We start from the raw sequence: 26,933 nt of genomic DNA on the forward strand, positions 1-26,933 counted from the left end.
CTCAATGTAGTCAGGGCTTTGAATATTTAGGTCGCCAGAGCGGCTCAGATTGGGGAAACAGAGGCTCTGTTCATCCTGTATGCTCCCAACCAAATTGGGGTTCCTGCTTCTAAGCAGACTGTTACACGCTGGATCTGTGATACGATTCAGCATGCTCGTTCTACGGCTGGATTGCCGTTACCGAAGTTGGTGAAGGCCCATTCTACCAGGAAGGTGGGCTTTTCTTTGGCGGATGCCCGAGGAGTCTCAGCCGTTTAACTTTGCTGAGCAGCTGCTTGGTCGGGTTCAAACACTTTTGCTTAGTTCTACAAGTTTGATACCCTAGCTGATGAGGACCTCATGTTTGCTCAATCGGTGCTGCAGAGTCATCCGCACTCTCCCGCCCAGTTTGGAGCTTTGGTATAAACCCCATGGTCCTTTTGGAGTTCCTAGCATCCTCTAGGATGCATGAGAAAATAGGATTTTAATACCTAACGGTAAATCCTTTTCTCTTAGTCTGTAGAGGATGCTGGGTACCCATCCCAGTGCGTACTGTATCTGCAGCTATTGGTGGTTACACTCAGGTGGTGTTTCTTTTCAGTCAAGTCTGTTGCTGATGTTATTCATGCCATGGCATGCGGTATGCTATTATTGGTTGTGTTTACACACAGGTTATGTTACATTTTCGGTCAGCATATTGCTGTATATTTTTCATGCCATCGGCTGGTGTTCTTTTGAATGCCACGTTATGCGGCATGTTCGAGGTGTGAGCTGGTATGACACTCACCGTGTTTAAACAATAAATTCTTTCCTCGAAATGTCCGTCTCCCTGGGCACAGTTCTCTAACTGGAGTCTGGAGGAGGGGCATAGAGGGAGGAGCCAGTTCACACCCATTCAAAGTCTTATAGTGTGCCCATGTCTCCTGCGGATCCCGTCTATACCCCATGGTCCTTTTGGAGTTCCCAGCATCCTCTACGGACTAAGAGAAAAGGATTTACCCGTAGGTATTAAAATCCTATTTTTTATAGTGTAGTAATGCACTCAAATGGTCATAAACCATTGTAATAGTAGTCAAAATATACTCCAACTGTAGTTTAGAGTACCTTTATCATGATACAGGGCCCTCGGTCCCAGGGATAATGTATAATTCCAATAGCAATAAAATGTATATTAGTACATACTAATAATCAATACAACTCTAGTTTCCTGGAGAAACTATATGTAAAAATCAGGAGCTGTAGGTAACAGTTTTACAAATATCAGTGTATCTCAAATGAAGTTTCCTAAATAACAGTTTAGCAACTTCCACATAATAACATGTTAAACTGTCCCCTGGTAAAATGAAGTAAGATTTTAGTTAAGATACTTGGTTGAATCCAAAAAATATATAATTGGCATGCACCCATAAAAATTGAGCCTCTATGAAAAGTCCAAAATGTCCATGATTTTTCATAGAGGCTTAATTTTTGTGGGTGCTTACCACACTGTCACATGTTTCTTTGCGAATTTTCCACTGAGAATCAATTCTCATTTTATATGTTTATACTTTAATAAAAGTTAAGTTTTTAAGTAGACAGTATTTTCCTGTTTTTGTGTGCTTTGTATACTCTTCATTACTCTCATGGGGGCACCTCCATGGAATCATTTTTCCCACAAGGGAGTGATTGTTCACTATTGATGTAACCTACCTATATCCTACTTTTATTTATAGGTTACTGTACCAGTGCTCGATGGGCCTAATTCTGAGTTGATCGCAGCAGCAAATTTATTAGCAGTTGGGCAAAACCATGTGCACTGCAGGGGGGACAGATATAACATGTGCAGAGAGAGTTAGATTTAGGTGGGGTGTATTCAAACTGAAACCTAAATTGCAGTGTAAAAATAAAGCAGCCAGTATTTACCCTGCACAGAAACGAAATAACCCACCCAAATCTAACTCTCTCTGCAAATGTTATATCTGCCCCCCCCCCCTGCAGTCCACATGGTTTTGCCAAATTGCTAACAAACTTCCTGCTGTGATCAACTCAGAATTACCCCCAATGTTTCCCATTTCCCTCTCCCCAGATTCTAGTGTACACTGGCCCTCATTCCGAGTTGATCGGTCGCAAGGCGAATTTAGCAGAGTTACACACGCTAAGCCTACGCCTACTGGGAGTGTATCTTAGCTTCTTAAAATTGCGACCGATGTATTCGCAATATTGCGATTACAAACTACTTTGCAGTTTCTGAGTAACTTCAACCTTACTCTGCCTGTGCGATCAGTTCAGTGCTTGTCGTTCCTGGTTTGACGTCACAAACACACCCAGCGTTCGCCCAGCCACTCCTCCGTTTCTCCAGCCACTCCTGCGTTTTTTCCGGAAACGGTAGCGTTTTCATCCACACGCCCATAAAACGCCGTGTTTCCGCCCAGTAACACCCATTTCCAATCAATCACATTACGATCGCCGGAGCGATGAAAAAGCCGTGAGTAAAAATACTATCTTCATTGTTAAATTACTTGGCGCAGTCGCAGTGCGAATATTGCGCATGCGTACTAAGCGGATTTTCATTGCGATGCGATGAAAAATACCGACCGATCAACTCGGAATGAGGGCCACTGTGTGATCAGCTCACATGCCAAGGTACTGCCAACTACCCTGCTAATTGTGGATAAGGATTTCTGTCCCTTATCAGACAATGTTGAACACGGCAGATGTATTAAGCCTGGGGAAGTGATAAAGTAGTGATAAGTGCAAGGTGATAACGCACCAGCCAATCAGCTCCAATATGTAAAGTATACAGTTTCGGACTGGGGCATGAGGGGCCCACCGGGGAATTAAGTGGTAGGGGCCCATTAGGGGTGTGGCTGATCTCCAGAGGGGACGTGTCCAACTACCATCTTGGTTTGCCTAAGCAGTAGAGAGTGTATCGGCTGGTCATCTTGATAAATATATACACTAAATACTACTAGTGCATGCATGATACTATACCAGAACGGCGCTGTAGAAAATACACCATAGTCCTGTGCAGTATAAGGTAACATATTTATAATGTATAATTCAAGTGCACAGTCTGAAACCTGATCCCTAGATGAAGAGTAGGACCCACAGGCAGTAGGGCCCACCGGTGGTTTCCCCTGTACCCCTGTGGGCCAGTCCAACCCTGAAAGTATATAATATAATATGACAGTTAGGAGCTGACTGGCTGGTTAGTTATCACCTTGCACTTATCACTGCTTTATCACTTCTCCAGGCTTAATACATCTGCCCCAGTATCACCAATACAGTATATACAGAAAGGGTTAAAATAGCGCAAACAGCAATACTTCAGCAATGGCCTTCTGTATGTGCTGTAGGCTGTTGTATTTACTTGTTTGTTTCTGTCTCAAGCGAGAGCCAGGGGTCAACATCAGACATCATAACAGGCTAAAGGCTTAACATAGCAATACAGTGAGACGGCGTCCTGTCACAACAAACACCAGCAGCTTGTGCTTACTACTCCTGAGGACATGTTGCTGCAGAAACGCAGAACAAGTGTCGTGATGTCTGGTGACAAGTGATGATTGATCACAACAAAGACATAACTGCTTATATGGACAGGCCGGAGCCACTCAGCATATCGGCAGCAAAAGAAGAACTGGAAGTGTTTCTTTTCATTGTGAGTTATAGGTTTCAGGAGAAACCTGCACTTCATCTGCAATTAGCAAGCTGTTATCCAGTACCTCACTGTAGCGATGAAGTCACCTAAGGACAAGGCACATTATAGAAGATGCTGAGTGATACCAACACTGCTCTTTTTTCTATGAAATATGCAATAATTATATAATAGCTATCCCATTATCAAAAACAACTTTATTTGCATACCTGACAAATATAAGATAGCAAATCAGTGTAACAATGTATGAAACTAAATGTAATTTATGATTGCTTTTATTTGCTGCTAGTGATGAACAGTTTAAGGCATACTTTCCCACTGTCACGGAAATGGCTGGGAGGCTCCTGAAAATCGGGTGGCCCTCCCGGCCCCACGGAAGAACAGGCAAGTCTCCTGACTACAAAAGAACCTCCCTGCCCGACAGCCCACTTAGCGAGTAATGTGGGCAGACCGGGTGCCGATGATGCAATTCTGGGTGAATCGCATCATCCTAGCCACGCCCCCTGCTGTATAATGGTGGTGATCTCAGCATTATAAAGCAGGGGGCGTGGCTACAATGACAAGAGTGCGGCCACCGCGCCCCCTAAGCTTCCTTTATATTGTTCTGCCTCCACCCCACGCCCTTTCATGTGCAGAAACCCGCACACCGCACCCTAGCTGGGCCGACATGGCTGCTCTCTCCCGGAGAGAGTAGGCCAGAATTCGGCAAGTATAATTTAACTTCTGACTATATTTGCCCAAAATCTTTAATGTCAAATTTATAGCGTTGATATATAGGGGGGAATCCAATTAGCTGCAAATGCGAGTTTGTTTCATGAAACTCGCAGACTTCGCACGAATGTGTGCACTTGAAAAATGCAAGATCTAATTATAAATGCCTATCGGCAGTACTCTCAGCAGAAGGGTGCGGATTCTTTACAAAATGCGATCTGGGAAAAATGCATGAAAAATTGGGGAGACCTTCCTGGACCCCCAAAAAGTTACAACTTTTTTAGCAGAATCATATAGAAGCAGGGTCATAAGGAGGGTAGTGCGGGAGATGCAGCTGTACTGGGTGGGATGGCTTGGGAGACATCCTTCTGTAGTCACCGGACAGCCGCTGTGTGCCCTCTGTATTTCCGCCTCCTGTGTCTCCCACAGAACTGTAGGCCTCATTCAGACCCGTTCACAAGCTGCATTTTATCGCTGCCGTGCGAACGGGTCTGAACTGCGCATGCGTGTGACCCGCAATGCGCAGGCGCGTCGCCGGAGAGCGATGGCTTCAACGACAAAAGCGATCGCAGGGGCGAATGCAAAGAAGATTGACGGACAGAAGGCATTCCTGGGCGGCAAATCACCGTTTTCTGGGAGTGTCGGAAGAAACGCAGGCGTGTCCGGCCGTTTCCTGGGAGGATACCTGACGTCAGCGTCTTCAGGGATCATCACAGCAGGTGAGTAAGTCCTGGGCTGTGCAGAAACTGCACAATCTTTTGTTTGTGCAGCTCACCGCACAGCCGAAAGCAGCCCTGGAAAGCCCTAACCCCCTCTCCTATAGGCGGCGATCACCTGGTTGCAGCAGTGTAAAAAATAGCCTGCGTGCGACCAGGTCTGAATTAGGCCCTGTGTGAGGTGTGGGAGCGTCGTTTGACCGCCCTCCCTCCCAGGGTTTGGGGCACTGGTTAACACTGGCCACGGCGGAGCACTCAGGGTGTTGGGTGGCAAAGGAATTGGGGGTGGGTGGGGGGCAGGGATGTATGATGAGGTAAAATGTTCAGTAGGCACTGGCTAGTACCAGAGCAAGATTTACACACTATATATATAGGCCCGAGGGTGCATGTGGGCATTTGCACAAGTACAGTATAGAGACTGCTCAAAATTTAGTGAATATTGATCAGAGATGTGCGGAAAAGATAAGAGAGGAGGCACTGCCATAGACTTTTTGCTCCAGAGTTTTACTATAAAAATGATTAGAATAATACAAAGAAGATATTTCTAATATATTCTTTGTATTTTTTATATACTCAAAACTCTGGTGTATACGTTAGTATGACAGGAAAGGCTCTGCCTCACCTCACCGCACATCTCTGGTGGGAGGCACGGCAGCACAGAGCACATCGCTGCCATGTTACGGTGCTGTATAGAAGGCTGTTAGTGGCCATAAGGAAAATACTGGAAGTTTTTAAAAGGTTTCAAATGGCTGATTTGTGCAAATATATTTTAAATAAAAAAAATGTGAAAAGCTTATGACTCTCATTTAATTACAAAATAATAAAACGAAAAAGTAAAAAAAAAGTTTAACAAAAGGTGCTTTTGGAGTAATTTGATGCGACTAAATTATTATTTTTTAAATGTAAAAAAATGATAAAAACCAGCAATGATTTTTTTATTGAAATAAGTACTTTTTGTGGGTACTCATGAGATAAAATTGTCTGCGTTTGCCGATGACATTCTCCTCTACATAACTGACCCTGAGCACTCCCTTCAGCGCATTTTTTACACTATTACGCTGTTTGGCTCCATTTCTGGTTTTAGTACCAATATAGCCAAATCAAATGCTATGTTATTAGTACATGGTAACCGTATACGTCCTTGATGGATTACTCAATATCTGTTACGATGGGCTGCCGCACATATTCTGTATCTGGGGATTATGATCCCTCGCAACCCCTGAAAATGTATACAGAGTTAATGTGAGCCGTGCAATTATTACCTTGGCTAATGATGTGAAAGGGTGGGAATGTCTTCCATTATCCTACTTGGGACAGGTCAATTTACTCAAGATGGTAGCCATTCCATGTTTACTTTATCCGTTGCAAATTCTCCCGGTCTTATTGACCAAATCAGATGTACAAATTAATGGACTCTTTCGTAGATTTATCTGGAAAGGAGGTCGAGCCCGCATAGCACTGCTGAAACTCATTCAACCAAAATCGAATGGTGGGATAAATTTCCCGGACATAATAAATTATAATCACGCCGCTCTTTTGAGGCATTTACGAGATTGGCTGCAGAATAGCTCGGTATACACTAACACATCATTGGACCAAGGCTTCCTTCCTAGTGTGAGCCTAACATGTTTTCTCCACCAGAAATACCTGACTCTATAAAGTTGAATCCCCTTTTATGGACTACTAGGAAAATTTGGCACATACTGCGTCATAATGCAGGTCTGAACCAATAGCATTCTCTTCACCTACCCTTGATTCGCAACCCTGACTTTCTGGATGGCATGGCTGCTCACCCCTTCACTTTGTGGAGATTGGTAGGTATTCACAATTTGCGAGCCTTGGTCTCAATAGAGGATAAACGTCCTTTGCATTACTCAGAAGTATCGTCCCAATATGCCGTGGTAAGCCCATATCCATTGGCATTTCTAACAAACACGGTTTTACATTACACATGCTCTTACTCATTTTTCGGCTGGTGATTGGAATAGCTCGTTAGACAGCCTTCTGACACTCCCGTTGCCTCAGCGTAAGGCCTTTTCTATCCATTATACTTTCCTGAGAAATATTATTAACCACGGGAAGGTAGCGGGAGGAATGTCTAAATGGCTGACCCACTTTCCCACCTTGACCATACCAGTACTGGAAAAAGCCCTTTTGTTTTCAGGAAAGGTTCTAAAAGCTAGTATGTACACTGAACTTTATCTAAATATTTACCATAATACTTACCTGACCCCTCTTCGGCGTTTCCATATGGGAACTTCCGATACACATACATGTTCACAGTGTCATCAAGCGGAAGCGGACAATTACCATTGTCTTTGGGCCTATCCCATCATAAAGTATTTCTGGCATTTCATTCAGCGTTACGCTGAAGCTAAACTTGTCACATTTGTGCCTTTCGCCCCTGAATTGGCTATATTAGGTGTTTTTGACCCTACTCTCCGAATGACTTTAGAAAGTAAACAATTGCTATTAGCCCTTAGTGCGGCTGGGGAAAAGACGATACTTCAGGGCTGGATTAACACCACTCCCCCACAAATTCCCCTATTCTTGTCCAAGCTTCACTTTCTATTCAAAATGGACTGAGTGGAATCTATTGTAGACAAAGGTAAACAAGCTGAACGTTTCTTTGTTCTCTGGGATTCATATATAGCATCCCTTCCTCTTGCTACGAGGCAACAAATTCATTTTAGCCTCAAATATACTACCTGGTATCTCACAAGGCTGGCAGCTCAGGACCCACCTCTTACTCTGGCCTAATAGGGTGCAATTGGTCAGCGGCCTCTCCCGGAATTGCCATGCTACACGATACAGTTAAAATACATTGAAGTGGCTTTCATTGTTTTGTACACGCAATGTCTTACTCTAATATTGTGATTTCTTTTTATATGTCATTGTAAACTTCTTTTCGGAATTTCTGCTCTGATTGTATCTCCGGCCATGTTATGTTGTAATGTCTCAATAAAAAAATTATATATAAAAAAAAAGAAAGAAGTACTTTATGAAATTTGGAGGGGCATTAGCTAATGAAAAATGGTGTAATTTTTGGCCAATTATTTTTTGAACCCTATAAACAGCTGCCTTGAAAATGGCTCACACAAGGCAACTCGCACAATGGTGGTCATTCCGGGTTGTTCGCTCGTTGCCGTTTTTCGCAAAGCAGCGGTTAGGTGGAAAATGTGCATGCGCATGGTACGCAGCGCGCATGCGCTAAGTTATTTAACACAAAACTTAGTAGATTTACACAAGCTCGAGCAACGTTTTTCCATCGCTCGAGTGATCGTAGTGTGATTGACAGGAAGTGGGTGTTTCTGGGCGGAAACTGGGCGTTTTCAGGGAGTGTGCTAAAAAACGCAGGCGTGCCAGGGAAAAACGCAGGAGTGGCTGGAGAAACAGGGGAGTGGCTGTCCGAACGCAGGGCGTGTTTATGACGTCAAACCAGGAACTAAACAGACTGAGGTGATCGCAGTCTAGGAATAGGTCTGGAGCTACTCAGAAACTGCAGGGAATTATTTAGTAGCAGTTCTGCTAATCTTTCGTTCGCTATTCTGCTAAGCTAAGATACACTCCCAGAGGGTGGCGGCCTAGCGTTTGCAATGCTGCTAAAAGCAGCTAGCGAGCGAACAACTCGGAATGAGGGCCATTGGTGGTCATTCTGAGTTGTTTGCTAGTTGTCGTTTTTCTCAACGCAGCAATTAGGTGGAAAATGCGCATGCGCATGGTACGCAGCGCGCATGCGCTAAGTTATTTAACACAAAACGTAGTAGATTTGCTGGTGTTCGTGCGGCGCTTTTCAGTCGCACTGCTGATCGGTGAGTGATTGACAGGAAAGGGGCATTTCTGGGAGGTAACTGAGCGTTTTCCGGGAGTGTGCTAAAAAACGCAGGCGTGCCAGGGAAACACGCAGGAGTGGCTGGGGAAATGAGGGAGTGGCTGGCCGAACGCAGGGCGTGTTTGTGACCTCAAACCAGGAACTAAACAGACTGAGGTGATCGCAATCTAGGAGTAGGTCTGGAGCTACTCAGAAACTGCATGAAAATTTTTAGTAGCAATTCTGCTACTCTTTCGTTCGCAATTCTGCTAAGCTAAGATACACTCCCAGAGGGCGGCGGCCTAGCGTTTGCAATGCTGCTAAAAGCAGCTAGCGAGCGAACAACTCAGAATGAGGGCCCTTGTGTATTGCATTGAACCCAAAGTGTGATAGAAACATTAGCCATTGCTACTAGTAGGATATACATAGAGGTCTATTTATTTTCCCTTAATTTCTACAAAAGTAGGTGAAATGTAACATTTTCACCTGCAGTTGTAGAAATTACCATTCATTTATAAAGTTAATGCAGGACATATCACGGACGTCTCTTGCTAACCTTACAGTCCTGATCTAGCCCGCTATCCCTATACACTAGTAACATAGTTGATGAGGTTGAAAAGAGAGAAAAAGGCCATCGAGTTCAACCTGTATTATAAATTGTTATTTCATTTAGATGCTATATCCTTGGATATTTCTTTCAGTTAGGAATTTATCTAAGAAGAAACATTGGTATCCCCCAGCACACTGGATCACATCAGCAACAGGATTTGATAACTACATGCTAGTAGAAATTTCAGAGATTTCAGTTTCACACATTTGCAAAGGTATGGAAATCCCCCAGGGCGCTTCAAGGCGTCTCTGAGTATGGCGGGTAACTAACATTAAGTCAAAGTCCGGGACATGACACACCACAAACCAGCAAGGGCCAGATACCCCAGGGCAGCACACCAGTGTGAGGTTAAAGTATAATTGAAAATTGGGAAGCTGAAGCTATATACAAAAGATACACATGAAAGGTGTAATTAAAAAAGTGAAATTAGTAGAAAATTATATGAAAGTGATATATAAAGTGCTAAATTAAATGTTACAGTCTGATAAATCCTTGTATTGTCCCTTTATGTATTTATAAAAATTAATAATGTCCCCTCTCAGCCGCCTCTTTTCCAGGGTAAACATATCTAACCTTGTAAGTCTTTCCTCATAATTCAGTGCCTCTAACCCCTTAACCAGTTTGGTGGCTCGCCTCTGAAGCCTTTCGAGTTCCAAGATGTCCTTTTTATGGTGAGGTACCCAGAACTGTATACAATATTCCAGGTGTGGCCGTACCAATGATTTATTCAGTGGCAGGATTACACTCTCATCCCTTGACTCCATTGCCCGTTTTATGCATGCTAACACCTTATTTGCTTTTGTTGCTGCATTTTGACATTTCGTACTGCTACTATGTCTATTATCGATGAGCACACCAAAATATTTTTCAACTTTCGTTATCCCTACATTTTCCTCATTTAATTTAAAGGCTGCCTGATTGTTTTTAGTCCCAAAGTGCATAACTTTCCATTTTTCTATATTGAATCTTATTTTTCATTTGTCTGCCCAGACCTCCAGTCTGGATAAGTCATTCCGTAGAGACTCAATAACCTTGTCTAAATTAATTACTCTACACAGTTTTGTATCGTCTGCGAAAATTGACACTGTGCTTTCCAGGCCCACTCCTAGGTCATTAATGAATATGTTAAACAGCAATGGCCCTAGTACTGAACCCTGCAGTATTCTACTAAGCTCCGAGGCCCATTCAGAGAACATCCCATTTATCACGACTCACTGTTCCCTGTTGTACAGCCAATTACTCACCCAAGTACAAATAGTGTTTCCTATCCCAAGCTCTCTTAATTTGAATAGTCTCTTATGTGGGACTTTGTCAAAGGCGTTAGCAAAGTCCATAAAGACCACATCCACTGCTTTACCCTGATCAGTATTATCGCTCACTGTCTCATAGAAGTTTATTAAGTTAGTTTGACATGACCTGTGCTTCACAAAACCATGCTGATTCCTATTGATAATCTTGGAGGTATCCAAGTACTCCTGTATGCTATCACTTGTTATACCTTCCAGTATGTTCCCCACTATAGATGTAAAACTTACCGGTCTATAGTTACTTGGATGAGTTTTAATTCCCTTTTTAAATATTGGGACAACCTCTGCTATACGCCAGTCCTTTGGTATCATCCCTGATGTAATTGACTGACTGAAAATAAAATATAAGGGCCTTGCTAGCTCTGAGTTAAGTTCCATAAGAACTCTGGGGTGAAGTCCATCCGGCTCAGGAGATTTATTTATCTTAATTTTGCTTAGTCTCTCATGGACTACTTCCTCATTTAACCAAGTACAAAGCAACGGATTGCTATCATAGCTTATGGTGTGCACTACTCCCATCAACCGGTCCTCTCTTGTGAATACTGATGAAAAGAATTTATTCAATAAATCTGCTTTTTCCCTATCATCATTAATCAAGACATCCAACTCGCCCTTTAATGGTCCTATTTTCTCCTTTTTTAACCTTTTACCATTTATATACTTAAAGAACTTTTTAGGATTTGTTTTACTCTCCTTGGTGATTTGTTTTTTGTTTTCTATTATAGCTGCTCTGATTTATTTTTTGCATTTTTTGTTACATTCCTTGTAGAACTGGAATGATTCTGCCTTCCTGTCAGACTTAAATGCTTTGAAAGCACGCCTCTTTTTATCCATTTGTTCTTTGACCATCTCATTAAGTCACATCGGTTTAAATTTACTACTCCTGTTTTTGTTGACCTTGGGAATGACAAATGAGTGTACTTATTGAGCTCAGTTGTAAAAACATCCCACATTTCAGCCATATTCTTACCATGAAATGGAATTTCCCAATTGATGTCTTTCATTGCTTGTTTCAGCAAGTTGAAATTAGCTTTTCTAAAGTTAAAAGTCCTTGTTAGACCCTTATAGTGTTGTTTTTGGAAGCTGATATCAAATGTGATCATATTATGATCACTATTTCCTAAGGTCTCCCTTACTTTAGTATTTTATATTATCTCAACATTATGAGTTAGTACTAGGTCCAGTATAGTCCTAAGTCTAGTTGGATCCTCGATAACCTAGGACAAGTAGAGATCTTTTAGCATGTTTAAGACCCTGTTACCCCTAGCTGTATTTACTGTTTCAGTGTTCAAATTTATGTCCGGATAATTAAAGTCCTCTATGATAATGACCACCCCCATTCCTGCAGCTTTTTCGATTTGCTGCAAGAATTGTAATTCGTCAGACATACTAATATCTGGCGATTTGTAGCATGTCCCTATTAAAAGCTTCTTTGCATCTTTACCCCCACTTGAATTCTCAACCCATAATGACTCCACGTTATTTCCTGTCCTCTCATAAATGACCTCCTTTAAATAGGGTTTTAAAAATGGCTTAACATAAAGACAAATACCCCTTCCCTTTTTATTAGTCCTATCTCCCCTGAAGAAGGTGTACCCCTCCATGTTTGTTGCCCAGTCGTGAGAATTATCCCACCATGGGGTATATTTACTAAGGTCCCGATTTTGACCGAGATGCCGTTTTTTCTTCATAGTGTCATCTCGGTAATTTACTAAGCAAAAATCACGGCAGTGATGAGGGCATTCGTAATATTTTGGAAGTCCTAGGAAAAAATCACAAATCAATACACCATCGGTCAAATACGCCTGCAATTTGGTAGAAATCGGGAATTTACTAAAAAGTGCAAAACACAAACACTGCCGACAATAGCCAAACACTGCCGTGATGAAATACAAATCGTGAAAAAGTGCTAAAAAAAAACAGACCTGCTTTTTTATCCCGTGTTTGTATAGGCATGCACGGATCCATGAGATCCGTGCATGTTTTTCAGTGGGAAGGGGTGGGAAATGTTTTAATTTTTCAAAAAAAAAAAATGCGTGGGGTCCCCCCTCCTAAACCAAACCAGCCTCGGGCTCTTTGAGCCGGCCCTGGTTGCAAAAATATGGGAAAAAAATTGACAGGGGTTCCCCCATATTTAAGCAACCAGCACCGGGCTCTGCGCCTGGTCCTGGTTCCAAAAATACGGGGGACAAAAAGCGTAGGGGTCCCCCATATTTTTGAAACCAGCACCGGGCTCCACTAGCTGGACAGATAATGCCACAGCCGGGGGTCACTTTTATACAGTGCCTTGCGGCCGTGGCATCAAATATCCAACTAGTCACCCCTGGCCGGGGTACCCTGGGGGATTGGGGACCCCTTCAATCAAGGGGTCCCCCCCCAGCCACCCAAGGGCCAGGGGTGAAGCCCGAGGCTGTCCCCCCCATCCAATGGGCTGCGGATGGGGGGCTGATAGCCTTTGTTGAAAGTTATGAATATTGTTTTTAGTAGCAGTACTACAAGTCCCAGCAAGCCTCCCCCGCAAGCTGGTACTTGGAGAACCACAAGTACCAGCATGCGGCGGTAAACCGGGCCCGCTGGTACCTGTAGTACTACTACTAAAAAAATACCCCAATAAAGACATTACACACACACCTTGAAAGTATAACTTTAATGCATACATACACACCACCATATACACATACTTACCTTATGTTCACACGAGGGTCGGTCCTCTTCTCCATGTAGAATCCATGGTGTACCTGTTGAAAAAATTCTACTCACCAAATCCAGTGTAGAGGGCTCCTCGGATAATCCATTTGTAATCCACGTACTTGTAAAAATAAAAAAACGGGACACCCGACCACGAACTGAAAGGGGCCCCATGTTTTCACATGGGACCCCTTTCCCCGAATGCCAGAAACCCCCTCTGACTGATGTCTAAGTGGGTTTCTTCAGCCAATCAGGGAGCGCCACGTTGTGGCACCCTCCTGATCGGCTGTGTGCTCCTGTACTGTCTGACAGGCGGCACACGGCAGTGTTACAATGTAGCGCCCGCCTATGCGCTCCATTGTAACCAATGGTGGGAACTTTGTGGTCAGCGGTTGACCGAAAGTGACCTCACCGCTGACCACAAAGTTCCCACCATTGGTTACAATGGAGCGCATAGGCGCTACATTGTAGCACTGCCGTGTGCCGCCTGTCAGACAGTACAGGAGCACACAGCCGATCAGGAGGGTGCCACAACGTGGCGCTCCCTGATTGGCTGAAGAAACCCACTTAGACATCAGTCAGAGGGGGTTTCTGGCATTCGGGGAAAGGGGTCCCATGTGAAAACATGGGGCCCCTTTCAGTTCGTGGTCGGGTGTCCCGTTTTTTTATTTTTACAAGTACGTGGATTACAAATGGATTATCCGAGGAGCCCTCTACACTGGATTTGGTGAGTAGAATTTTTTCAACAGGTACACCATGGATTCTACATGGAGAAGAGGACCGACCCTCGTGTGAACATAAGGTAAGTATGTGTATATGGTGGTGTGTATGTATGCATTAAAGTTATACTTTCAAGGTGTGTGTGTAATGTCTTTATTGGGGTATTTTTTTAGTAGTAGTACTACTACAGGTACCAGCAGGCCCGGTTTACCGCCGCATGCTGGTACTTGTGGTTCTCCAAGTACCAGCTTGCGGGGGAGGCTTGCTGGGACTTGTAGTACTGCTACTAAAAACAATATTCATAACTTTCAACAAAGGCTATCAGCCCCCCATCCGCAGCCCATTGGATGGGGGGGACAGCCTCGGGCTTCACCCCTGGCCCTTGGGTGGCTGGGGGGGGACCCCTTGATTGAAGGGGTTCCCACTCCCCCAGGGTACCCCGGCCAGGGGTGACTAGTTGGATATTTGATGCCACGGCCGCAAGGCACTGTATAAAAGTGACCCCCGGCTGTGGCATTATCTGTCCAGCTAGTGGAGCCCGGTGCTGGTTTGAAAAATACGGGGGACCCCTACGCTTTTTGTCCCCCGTATTTTTGGAACCAGGACCAGGCGCAGAGCCCGGTGCTGGTTGCTTAAATATGGGGGAACCCCTGTCAATTTTTTTCCCATATTTTTGCAACCAGGGCCGGCTCAAAGAGCCCGAGGCTGGTTTGGCTTAGGAGGGGGGACCCCACGCAATTTTTTTTTTAAGTTTAAACATTTTTTTTTTTTTTTTACAAGGTGCACAATGAAGCCCTGCACGGATCTCTCAGATCCGGCCGAGATTCATTGTATTAAAGTAGGCAGTGTTTTACAAGTCACTCACGTAAAACACTGCCTAAAAAAACGTATGACATCGACATCGGAAAACCCGAAAATGCAGAATACGGCAGCTTAGTAAATTAGTCGTAATCAATTCAAAAAGTTGCATATTTACACTTTCGATGTCATTCGTGATTGAACTTTGACCTCAAACGGGAGAATACGATTCTTAGTAAATTTACCCCCATGTCTCTGTAATGCCTCTGATATCATATTGGTCATTAAGTGCAATAATTTCTAATTCCCCCATTTTACTTGTTAGGCTACTTGGATTTAGAAGCATACACTTCAGTTTTTTAATTCCCTGTTCTGCAAGTTCTGTTGTAGATAACGTTTCCTTAGAAACTTGAGTTTTCCTTAATTTACCATCACTATTTTTCCCCTTCCCCCCTCTCCACCCCCATTATACTTTATACATCCCTTTTTCTTCTCTCTCTAGTTGTCCCACTAATTCTTTCTAATACCCTCCCCCCAGGCACCTAGTTTAAAATCTCCTCCAACCTTCTAACCATCCTTCCTACCAGCACTGCTGCCCCCTCCTCATTCAGGTGCAATCCATCGTGACAAAAAAAATGACACCTGACTGAGAAGTCCGCCCAGTGTTCCAGGAACACAAACCCCTCTTTCCTACACCAGTCTCTAAGCCACACATTTACCTCCCTAATCTCTCTTTGCCTCCCTGAACTAGCGCGTGGCACAGGTAATATTTCAGAGAATATTACCCTAGATGTCCATCCCTTTAGATTCTGGCCCAGGTCCCTATAAATTTTCTTAAGGACATCCCACCTACCACTAACTTTGTCATTGGTGCCAACGTGCACCAAGGGGGTCATTCAGACCTGGTCACATGTAGGTGTTTTTTTACACTGCTGCGACCAGGTAATCGCTGCCTGCAGGGGTGGGGGTAATCGCTATGCAGGGGTGCGATCGGCTGTGCAGTGAGCTGCACAAACAAAAGTTTCTGCAGTTTCTGCACAGCCCAGGACTTACTCAGCCGCTGCAACGATCCGGGCCGATGCTGATGTCAGGAATCCGCCTCCGTTTTTCCGGACACTCCCTGAAAACGGTGAGTTACCAACCCACAAATGCCTTCTTCCTGTCAATCTTCTTGCAATCGCCAGTGCGATCTCATTCTTTGTTAGTTCTGTCACTGCCTGGCGATCCCCGGCGCCAGCAGCCGGCGCGCCTGTGCATTGCGGTGCATGCGCTGTTCATCACCGATCGCGTGGCTGTGAAAAAAGGCAGCATGCGATCGGGTCTGAATGAACCCCAAAGACCGCCAGGTCGTTCCCGGCCCCTCCCAACAATCTTTGTACCCGGTCCACAATGTGACGTTCCCGAGCACTTGGGAGACAACAGACTGTACGGCGATTACGGTCCTGGTAGCAGATTGCCCTGTCTGTCTTCCTGATAATAGAATCCCCTACCACCACAATCTGACTAGGTACCTCACTTTCTCTTATCCCCTTTGTACCAGAGGGACCGCTCCTCTGGTTGCTAGAGGGAACGGTATCCTCCAGCTCCGTTATTTCCTCACTGCCATCCACAGAAACTTCGTCTAATCGGGTGAATTTATTGGGGTTTGACAGTTCAGAGATGTCCTGCCTCCCCCTCTTTTTCTTCCTTCTAACCGTGACCCAGATGGCTACCTCTTTGTGCTCATCCTCATCTACCGGTGTCCCCCCCCCCCCTGCAACTCCTCCACCGTTATATCTAGGCATTGCTTGAGATTGTGAAAATCCCTTAGTCATGTAACGGCTTGCTCTAGATCAGTTACCTGGGCTTCCAGGGCAACCGTTCGCACACACCTCGCGCAGATGTATTCACTCCCTGTTACGCTCAGAAAAACAGTACAAATTATGCAATACGGTAATTATGCAATACGGTATTATAGCCTAGCTGTGAAGAGAAACAATATTCAACAGACAGTACCTGATAATATAATAAAGAACAAGACACAATACACTCCCCTCAAAGTAGTACCAAACTCCACAAGCCTCTTATGGTTATTACAGCCCTGCTAAAGAACAGCAATCAGATCAGTTTAGATATTGAAATTACATGTAAAATATCAGATCTAATGAAGTGTACAGTGTACAATAATATTATACCTGCATGTCCTGACTGCATCTGGTGATGCCCCACCACACGGATTAGTCAGCTCCTGTGCGGGTGCTTTCTCCTACAGGTACCTCTGCCACTGGAATGGATGCCCCCACAGCACCATCATCTCCTGTGGGCCGGTGTCCACTCCCAGATACCCCCTGCACCAGCCTGCCAAAACGAAACGTGCAGGCACAGAGCGAGCAGTACACACTTTGCTCCGTGCCGCACTCTCCGTGCCTCCACACTCCCCCAGCCCCCGGTGACTTCCGGTTCCGGGGTTCAGCGCCTCTGTGAGTGCATCTCCTCCTCTCTTAGTGCGCCTCCTGCTCTGTCAGCGCGTGGGGAGAAGTACTGGTTAGACAGAAGAACAATGTTCCCCATTCAGCATAATGTCACACTATGGGTTTGTTTGGTTCCTCCAGGATGCTGTGGTTTTCATTTTGGAAAAAACATGGTATGCTAAAATGCATTATGTCATATAACAAAAAACAACAAATTTTAGAGATTTTATTTTCTGCATTATGTATAATGACCCCCCCAGTATGGAGACCTTACATCATCAAGCTCTGAAAATACAAAATATTCAGAGCTTGACAACCGAAACCTTCATCTTCAGAGCCTTCCCTGACATATTCCAGAGTTTTGACTGTATAAAGTAAATGAAAAATACAAAGAATATATTAGAAACAGAGGCGGAACTACCGCCAGTGCAACCAGTGCGTTGCACTGGGGCCCGCCACTGTCCAGGGGCCCATAGCATGTAATGAGTCAAACTGACTCATTACATGCCACTGTGTGCTGCGGGTAACCGCTGCCCGCAGCACACAGCCGCCCGGACAGAGAGGAGAGGAGCGCAGCGGTATGGGGGAGAAGGAGGAGGAGGGAGGTGGAGGAGGGAGCCGCAGCAGCGCTTTACTACTGGTTGAGGCGCTGCTGCTGCTGTCCCTCTGCTGTCTTCCGAGAACAGCCTATAGTGAAGCAGAGGGGCAGCAGCAGCAGCGCCTCCACCAATAACACAGTGCTGCTGCGGCTCCCTCCTCCACCTCCCTCCTCCTCCTTCTCTCCTCCTCGGTGCAGAAACTTCACCGAGGATCCTGAGACAGCGGAGAGGGTAAGTATAATTCTTCTCTTTCTTTCTTTCTTTCTTTCTTTCTTTCTTTCTTTCTTTCTTTCTTTCTTTCTTTCCATGTACAAAAAGGGGGACTGCCTGCCGCAATGTGTAAAAATGGGGGACTGCCTGCCGCAATGTGTAAAAAGGGTGAATCTGCTTGCCGCAATGTGCAAAAAGGGGGAATCTGCTTGCTGGAATGTGTAAAAAGGGGGAATCTGCCTGCCGCAATGTGTAAAATGGGGGAATCTGCTTGCCGCAATGTGTAAAAAGGGGAATCTGCCTGCCGCAATGTGTAAAAAGGGGGAATCTGCTTGCCGCAATGTGTAAAAAGGGGGAATCTGCCTGCTGCAATGTGTAAAAAGGGAGAATCTGCTTGCCGCAATGTGTAAAAAGGGGGAATCTGCTTGCCGCAATGTGTAAAAAGGGGGAATCTGCCTGACGTAATGTGTAAAAAGGGTGAATCTGCCTGATGCAATGTGTAAAAAGGAGGAATCTGTCTGCCGTGATGTGTAACAAGGGCACACTGTCTGCCGTAATGTGTAAAAAGGGGACGCTGTCTGCCGTTATGTGTAAAAAGGGCACGCTGTCTGCCGTTATGTGTAAAAAGGGCACGCTGTCTGCCGTTATGTGTAAAAAGGGCACGCTGTCTGCCGTTATGTGTAAAAAGTGTACGCTGTCTGCCGTTATGTGTAAAAAGTGCACGCTGTCTGCCGTTATGTGTAAAAAGCGTACGCTGTCTGCCGCTATGTGTAACAAGGGCACGCTGTCTGCCGTTATGTGTAAAAAGTAGTGATGAGCGGGTTCGGTTCCTCGGAAACCGAACCCCCCCCCGAACTTCACCCATTTTACACGGGTCCGAGGCATACTCGGATTCTCCCATATGGCTCGGTTAATCCGAGCGCGCCCGAACGTCATCATCCCGCTGTCGGATTCTCGCGAGATTCGGATTCTATATAAGCAGCTGCGCGTCGCCGCCATTTTCACTCGTGCATTGGAAATGTTAGGGAGAGGACGTGGCTGGCGTCCTCTCCGTTTATTCATTGTTGATGCAAATATTTGTGCTTGCTTATATCTTAATTGTGGGGACTGGGGAGCAGCTGTATTATTAATATAGGAGGAGTACAGTGCAGAGTTTTGCTGATCAGTGACCACCAGTTTTATCCGTTCTCTGCCTGAAAAAAACGCTCCTTATCCGTTATCTGTGCTCAGTGTGCTGCATATATCTGTGCTCACACTGCTTAATTGTGGGGACTGGGGAGCAGCAGTATTATATAGGAGGAGTACAGTGCAGAGTTTTGCTGACAGTGACCACCAGAATACGTTGTCTGCCTGAAAAACACTCTATATCTGTGCTCAGTGTGCTGCATATATCTGTGCTCACACTGCTTAATTGTGGGTACTGGGGAGCAGCAGTATTATATAGGAGGAGTACAGTGCAGAGTTTTGCTGACAGTGACCACCAGTATACGTTGTCTGCCTGAAAAACACTTCATATCTGTGCTCAGTGTGCTGCATATATCTGTGCTCACACTGCTTTATTGTGGGGACTGGGGACAACCAGTATATTATATAGGAGGAGTACAGTGCAGAGTTTTGCTGAACAGTGACCACCAGTATACGTTGTCTGCCTGAAAAACACTCCATATCTGTGCTGCATTGTAGTATATAGTAGGAGTACAGTGCATAATTTTGCTGACCACCAGTATATAATATATAGGAGTACGGTATAGTAGGCCACTGCTGTACCTACCTCTGTGTCGTCAAGTATACTATCCATCCATACCTGTGGTGCATTTCAGTTTTGCACAGTTTGCTGACCACCAGTATATAATATATAGCATTACGGTACAGTAGGCCACTGCTGTACCTACCTCTGTGTCGTCAGGTATACTATCCATCCATACCTGTGGTGCATTTCAGTTTTGCACAGTTTGCTGACCACCAGTATATAATATATAGCATTACGGTACAGTAGGCCACTGCTGTACCTACCTCTGTGTCGTCAAGTATACTATCCATCCATACCTGTGGTGCATTTCAGTTTTGCACAGTTTGCTGACCACCAGTATAGAAAATATAGCATTACGGTACAGTAGGCCACTGCTGTACCTACCTCTGTGTCGTCAAGTATACTATCCATCCATACCTGTGGTGCATTTCAGTTTTGCACAGTTTGTGAACCACCAGTATATAATATATAGCATTACGGTACAGTAGGCCACTGCTGTACCTACGTCTGTGTCGTCAAGTATACTATCCATCCATACCTGTGGTGCATTTCAGTTTTGCACAGTTTGCTGACCACCAGTATATAATATATAGCATTACGGTACAGTAGGCCACTGCTGTACCTACCTCTGTGTCGTCAAGTATACTATCCATCCATACCTGTGGTGCATTTCAGTTTTGCACAGTTTGCTGACACCAGTATATAATATATAGCATTACGGTACAGTAGGCCACTGCTGTACCTACCTCTGTGTCGTCAAGTATACTATCCATCCATACCTGTGGTGCATTTCAGTTTTGCACAGTTTGCTGACCACCAGTATATAATATATAGCATTACGGTACAGTAGGCCACTGCTGTACCTACCTCTGTGTCGTCAAGTATACTATCCATCCATACCTGTGGTGCATTTCAGCTTTGCACAGTTTGCTGACCACCAGTATATAATATATAGCATTACGGTACAGTAGGCCACTGCTGTACCTACCTCTGTGTCGTCAAGTATGCTATCCATCCATACCTGTGGTGCATTTCAGTTTTGCACAGTTTGCTGACCACCAGTATATAATATATAGCATTACAGTACAGTAGGCCACTGCTGTACCTACCTCTGTGTCGTCAAGTATACTATCCATCCGTACCTGTGGTGCATTTCAGTTTTGCACAGTTTGCTGACCACCAGTATATAATATATAGCATTACGGTACAGTAGGCCACTGCTGTACCTACCTCTGTGTCGTCAAGTATACTATCCATCCATACCTGTGGTGCATTTCAGTTTTGCACAGTTTGCTGACCACCAGTATATAATATATATAGAATTACAGTACAGTAGGCCACTGCTGTACCTACCTCTGTGTCGTCAAGTATACTATCCATCCATACCTGTGGTGCATTTCAGTTTTGCACAGTTTGCTGACCACCAGTATATAATATATAGCATTACGGTACAGTAGGCCACTGCTGTACCTACCTCTGTGTCATCAAGTATACTATCCATCCATACCTGTGGTGCATTTCAGTTTTGCACAGTTTGCTGACCACCAGTATATAATATATAGCATTACGGTACAGTAGGCCACTGCTGTACCTACCTCTGTGTCGTCAAGTATACTATCCATCCATACCTGTGGTGCATTTCAGCTTTGCACAGTTTGCTGACCACCAGTATATAATATATAGCATTACGGTACAGTAGGCCACTGCTGTACCTACCTCTGTGTCGTCAAGTATACTATCCATCCATACCTGTGGTGCATTTCAGTTTTGCACAGTTTGCTGACCACCAGTATATAATATATAGCATTACGGTACAGTAGGCCACTGCTGTACCTACCTCTGTGTCATCAAGTATACTATCCATCCATACCTGTGGTGCATTTCAGTTTTGCACAGTTTGCTGACCACCAGTATATAATATATAGCATTACGGTACAGTAGGCCACTGCTGTACCTACCTCTGTGTCATCAAGTATGCTATCCATCCATACCTGTGGTGCATTTCAGTTTTGCACAGTTTGCTGACCACCAGTATATAATATATAGCATTACAGTACAGTAGGCCACTGCTGTACCTACCTCTGTGTCGTCAAGTATACTATCCATCCGTACCTGTGGTGCATTTCAGTTTTGCACAGTTTGCTGACCACCAGTATATAATATATAGCATTACGGTACAGTAGGCCACTGCTGTACCTACCTCTGTGTCGTCAAGTATAATATCCATCCATACCTGTGGTGCATTTCAGTTGTGCAGAGTATATATAGTAGTAGGCCATTGCTATTGATACTGGCATATAATTCCACACATTAAAAAATGGAGAACAAAAATGTGGAGGTTAAAATAGGGAAAGATCAAGATCCACTTCCACCTCGTGCTGAAGCTGCTGCCACTAGTCATGGCCGAGACGATGAAATGCCATCAACGTCGTCTGCCAAGGCCGATGCCCAATGTCATAGTAGAGAGCATGTAAAATCCAAAAAACAAAAGTTCAGTAAAATGACCCAAAAATCAAAATTGAAAGTGTCTGATGAGAAGCGTAAACTTGCCAATATGCCATTTACGACACGGAGTGGCAAGGAACGGCTGAGGCCCTGGCCTATGTTCATGGCTAGTGGTTCAGCTTCACATGAGGATGGAAGCACTCATCCTCTCGCTAGAAAAATTAAAAGACTTAAGCTGGCAAAAGCACAGCAAAGAACTGTCCGTTCTTCTAAATCACAAATCCCCAAGGAGAGTCCAATTGTGTCGGTTGCGATGCCTGACCTTCACAACACTGGACGGGAAGAGCTTGCGCCTTCCACCATTTGCACACCCCCTGCAAGTGCTGGAAGGAGCACCCACAGTCCAGTTCCTGATAGTCAAATTGAAGATGTCACTGTTGAAGTACACCAGGATGAGGATATGGGTGTTGCTGGTGCTGGGGAGGAAATTGACAAGGAGGATTCTGATGGTGAGGTGAATTGTTTAAGTCAGGCACCCGGGGAGACACCTGTTGTCCGTGGGACGAATATGGCCATTGACATGCCTGGTCAAAATACAAAAAAAAATCACCTCTTCGGTGTGGAATTATTTCAACACAAATGCAGACAACAGGTGTCAAGCCGTGTGTTGCCTTTGTCAAGCTGTAATAAGTAGGGGTAAGGACGTTAACCACCTAGGAACATCCACCCTTATACGTCACCTGGACCGCATTCGTCAGAAGTCAGTGACAAGTTCAAAAACTTTGGGTGACAGCGGAAGCAGTCCACTGACAACTAAATCCCTTCCTCTTGTAACCAAGCTCCTGCAAACCACACCACCAACTCCCTCAGTGTCAATTTCCTCCTTACACAGGAAAGCCAATAGTCCTGCAGGCCATGTCACTGGCAAGTCTGACGAGTCCTCTCCTGCCTGGGATTCCTCCGATGCATCCTTGAGTGTAACGCCTACTGCTGCTGGCGCTGCTGTTGTTGCTGCTGGGAGTCGATCGTCATCCCAGAGGGGAAGTCGGAAGACCACTTGTACTACTTCCAGTAAGCAATTGACTGTCCAACAGTCCTTTGCGAGGAAGATGAAATATCACAGCAGTCATCCTGCTGCAAAGCGGATAACTCAGGCCTTGTCAGCCTGGGCGGTGAGAAACGTGGTTTCGGTATCCACCGTTAATTCAGAGGCAACTAGAGACTTGATTGAGGTACTGTGTCCCCGGTACCAAATACCATCTAGGTTCCATTTCTCTAGGCAGGCGATACCGAAAATGTACACAGACCTCAGAAAAAGAGTCACCAGTGTCCTAAAAAATGCAGTTGTACCCAATGTTCACTTAACCACGGACATGTGGACAAGTGGAGCAGGGCAGACTCAGGACTATATGACTGTGACAGCCCACTGGGTAGATGTATTGCCTCCCGCAGCAAGAACAGCAGCAGTGGCACAAGTAGCAGCATCTCGCAAACGCCAACTCGTTCCTAGGCAGGCTACGCTTTGTATCACCGCTTTTCATAAGAGGCACACAGCTGACAACCTCTTACGGAAACTGAGGAACATCATCGCAGAATGGCTTACCCCAATTGGACTCTCCTGGGGATTTGTGACATCGGACAACGCCAGCAATATTGTGCGTGCATTGCATCTGGGCAAATTCCAGCATGTCCCATGTTTTGCACATACATTGAATTTGGTGGTGCAGAATTATTTAAAAAACGACAGGGGCGTGCAAGAGATGCTGTCGGTGGCCCGAAGAATTGCGGGCCACTTTCGGCATTCAGCCACCGCGTGCCGAAGACTGGAGCACCACCAAACATTCCTGAACCTGCCCTGCCATCATCTGAAGCAAGAGGTGGTAACGAGGTGGAATTCAACCCTCTATATGCTTCAGAGGATGGAGGAGCAGCAAAAGGCCATTCAAGCCTATACATCTGCCCACGATATAGGCAAAGGAGGGGGAATGCACCTGAATCAAGCGCAGTGGAGAATGATTTCAACGTTGTGGAAGGTTCTGCAACCCTTTGAATTTGCCACAAGTGAAGTCAGTTCAGACACTGCCAGCCTGAGTCAGGTCATTCCCCTCATCAGGCTTTTGCAGTAGAAGCTGGAGACATTGAAGGAGGAGCTAAAACAGAGCGATTCCGCTAGGCATGTGGGACTTGTGGATGGAGCCCTTAATTCGCTTAACCAGGATTCACGGGTGGTCAATCTGTTGAAATCAGAGCACTACATTTTGGCCACCGTGCTCGATCCTAGATTTAAAACCTACGTTGTATCTCTCTTTCCGGCAGACACAAGTCTGCAGAGGTTCAAAGACCTGCTGGTGAGAAAATTGTTAAGTCAAGCGGAACGTGACCCGTCAACAGCTCCTCCTTCACATTCTCCCGCAACTGGGGGTGCGAGGAAAAGGCTAAGAATTCCGAGCCCACCCGCTGGCGGTGATGCAGTGCAGTCTGGAGCGAGTGCTGACATCTGGTCCGGACTGAAGGACCTGCCGACGATTACTGACATGTCGTCTACTGTCACTGCATATGATTCTGTCACCATTGAAAGAATGGTGGAGGATTATATGAGTGACCGCATCCAAGTAGGCACGTCAGACAGTCCGTACGTATACTGGCAGGAAAAAGAGGCAATTTGGAGGCCCTTGCACAAACTGGCTTTATTCTACCTAAGTTGCCCTTCCTTCAGTGTGTACTCCGAAAGAGTGTTTAGTGCAGCCGCTCACCTTGTCAGCAATCGGCGTACGAGGTTACTTCCAGAAAATGTGGAGAAGATGATGTTCATCAAAATGAATTATAATCAATTCCTCCGTGGAGACATTCACCAGCAGCAATTGCCTTCAGAAAGTACACAGGGACCTGAGATGGTGGATTCCAGTGGGGACGAATTAATAATCTGTGAGGAGGGGGATGTACACAGTGAAAGGGGTGAGGAATCGGAGGATGATGATGAGGTGGACATCTTGCCTCTGTAGAGCCAGTTTGTGCAAGGAGAGATTGATTGCTTCTTTTTTTTGGTGGGGGCCCAAACCAACCAGTCATTTCAGTCACAGTCGTGTGGCAGACCCTGTCGCTGAAATGATGGGTTCGTTAAAGTGTGCATGTCCTGTTTATACAACATAAGGGTGGGTGGGAGGGCCCAAGGACAATTCCATCTTGCACCTCTTTTTTCTTTCATTTTTCTTTGCATCATGTGCTGTTTGGGGACAATTTTTTGGAAGTGCCATCCTGCCTGACACTGCAGTGCCACTCCTAGATGGGCCAGGTGTTTGTGTCGCTTAGCTTAGTCACACAGTGACCTTGGTGCGCCTCTTTTTTTCTTTGCATCATGTGCTCTTTGGGGACAATTTTATTGAAGTGCCATCCTGCCTGACACTGCAGTGCCACTCCTAGATGGGCCAGGTGTTTGTGTCGGCCACTTGTGTCGCTTAGCTTAGTCACACAACGACCTTGGTGCGCCTCTTTTTTTCTTTGCATCATGTGCTGTTTGGGGACTATTTTTTTGAAGTGCCATCCTGCCTGACACTGCAATGCCACTCCTAGATGGGCCAGGTGTTTGTGTCGGCCACTTGGGTCGCTTAGCTTAGCCATCCAGCGACCTCGGTGCAAATTTTAAGACTAAAAATAATATTGTGAGGTGTTCAGAATAGACTGAAAATGAGTGTAAATTATGGTTATTGAGGTTAATAATACTATGGGATCAAAATGACCCCCAAATTCTATGATTTAAGCTGTTTTTGAGGGTTTTTTGTAAAAAAACACCCGAATCCAAAACACACCCGAATCCGACAAAAAAATTTCAGGGAGGTTTTGCCAAAACGCGTCCGAATCCAAAACACGGCTGCGGAACCGAATCCAAAACCAAAACACAAAACCCGAAAAATGTCCGGTGCACATCACTAGTAAAAAGGGGACGCTGTCTGCCGTTATATGTAAAAAGTCCATGCTGTCTGCTGCTATGTGTAAAAAGGGCACGCTGTCTGCCGTTATGTGTAAAAAGGGGGACGCTGTCTGCCGTGATGTGTAAAAAGGGGACACTGTCTGTTGTAATGTGTAAAAAGAGGAATCTGTCTGCCGTAAGGTGTAAAAGGGTCTCTACCTGGTGTAGTGGTGCTACTGTGCGGCGTAATTTGAATAATGGAGACTAGTGTGCACCGTTTTATGAATTGGTATTATTTTGTGGCCACACCCCTTCCCCACAAAGCCACGCCACTATGTATTTTTGCACGCGCCTACGGCGCGCACTGCCCCTGTTTTGCATGCAGGGGTGGGGCTCTGATGCCGTTTCTTGCACACAGTGCTAAAATGTCTAGTTACGGCACTGTTGCTAGGTATCCATTTCTCTGGCCCTGAGCAGGTCCCCCACACCAGGTCCTCTCCAGGGGTGAGGGGGTGGACTTGGATGGGATGGGGGGCCCAAAGCATTTTGTCGCACCTGGGCCCACCGCTCGCTAGTTCCGCCACTGATTACAAATATC

The sequence above is a fragment of the Pseudophryne corroboree genome, chromosome 6 (assembly GCF_028390025.1).
Source record: "Pseudophryne corroboree isolate aPseCor3 chromosome 6, aPseCor3.hap2, whole genome shotgun sequence".
NCBI classification, from domain to species: Eukaryota; Metazoa; Chordata; class Amphibia; order Anura; family Myobatrachidae; genus Pseudophryne; species Pseudophryne corroboree.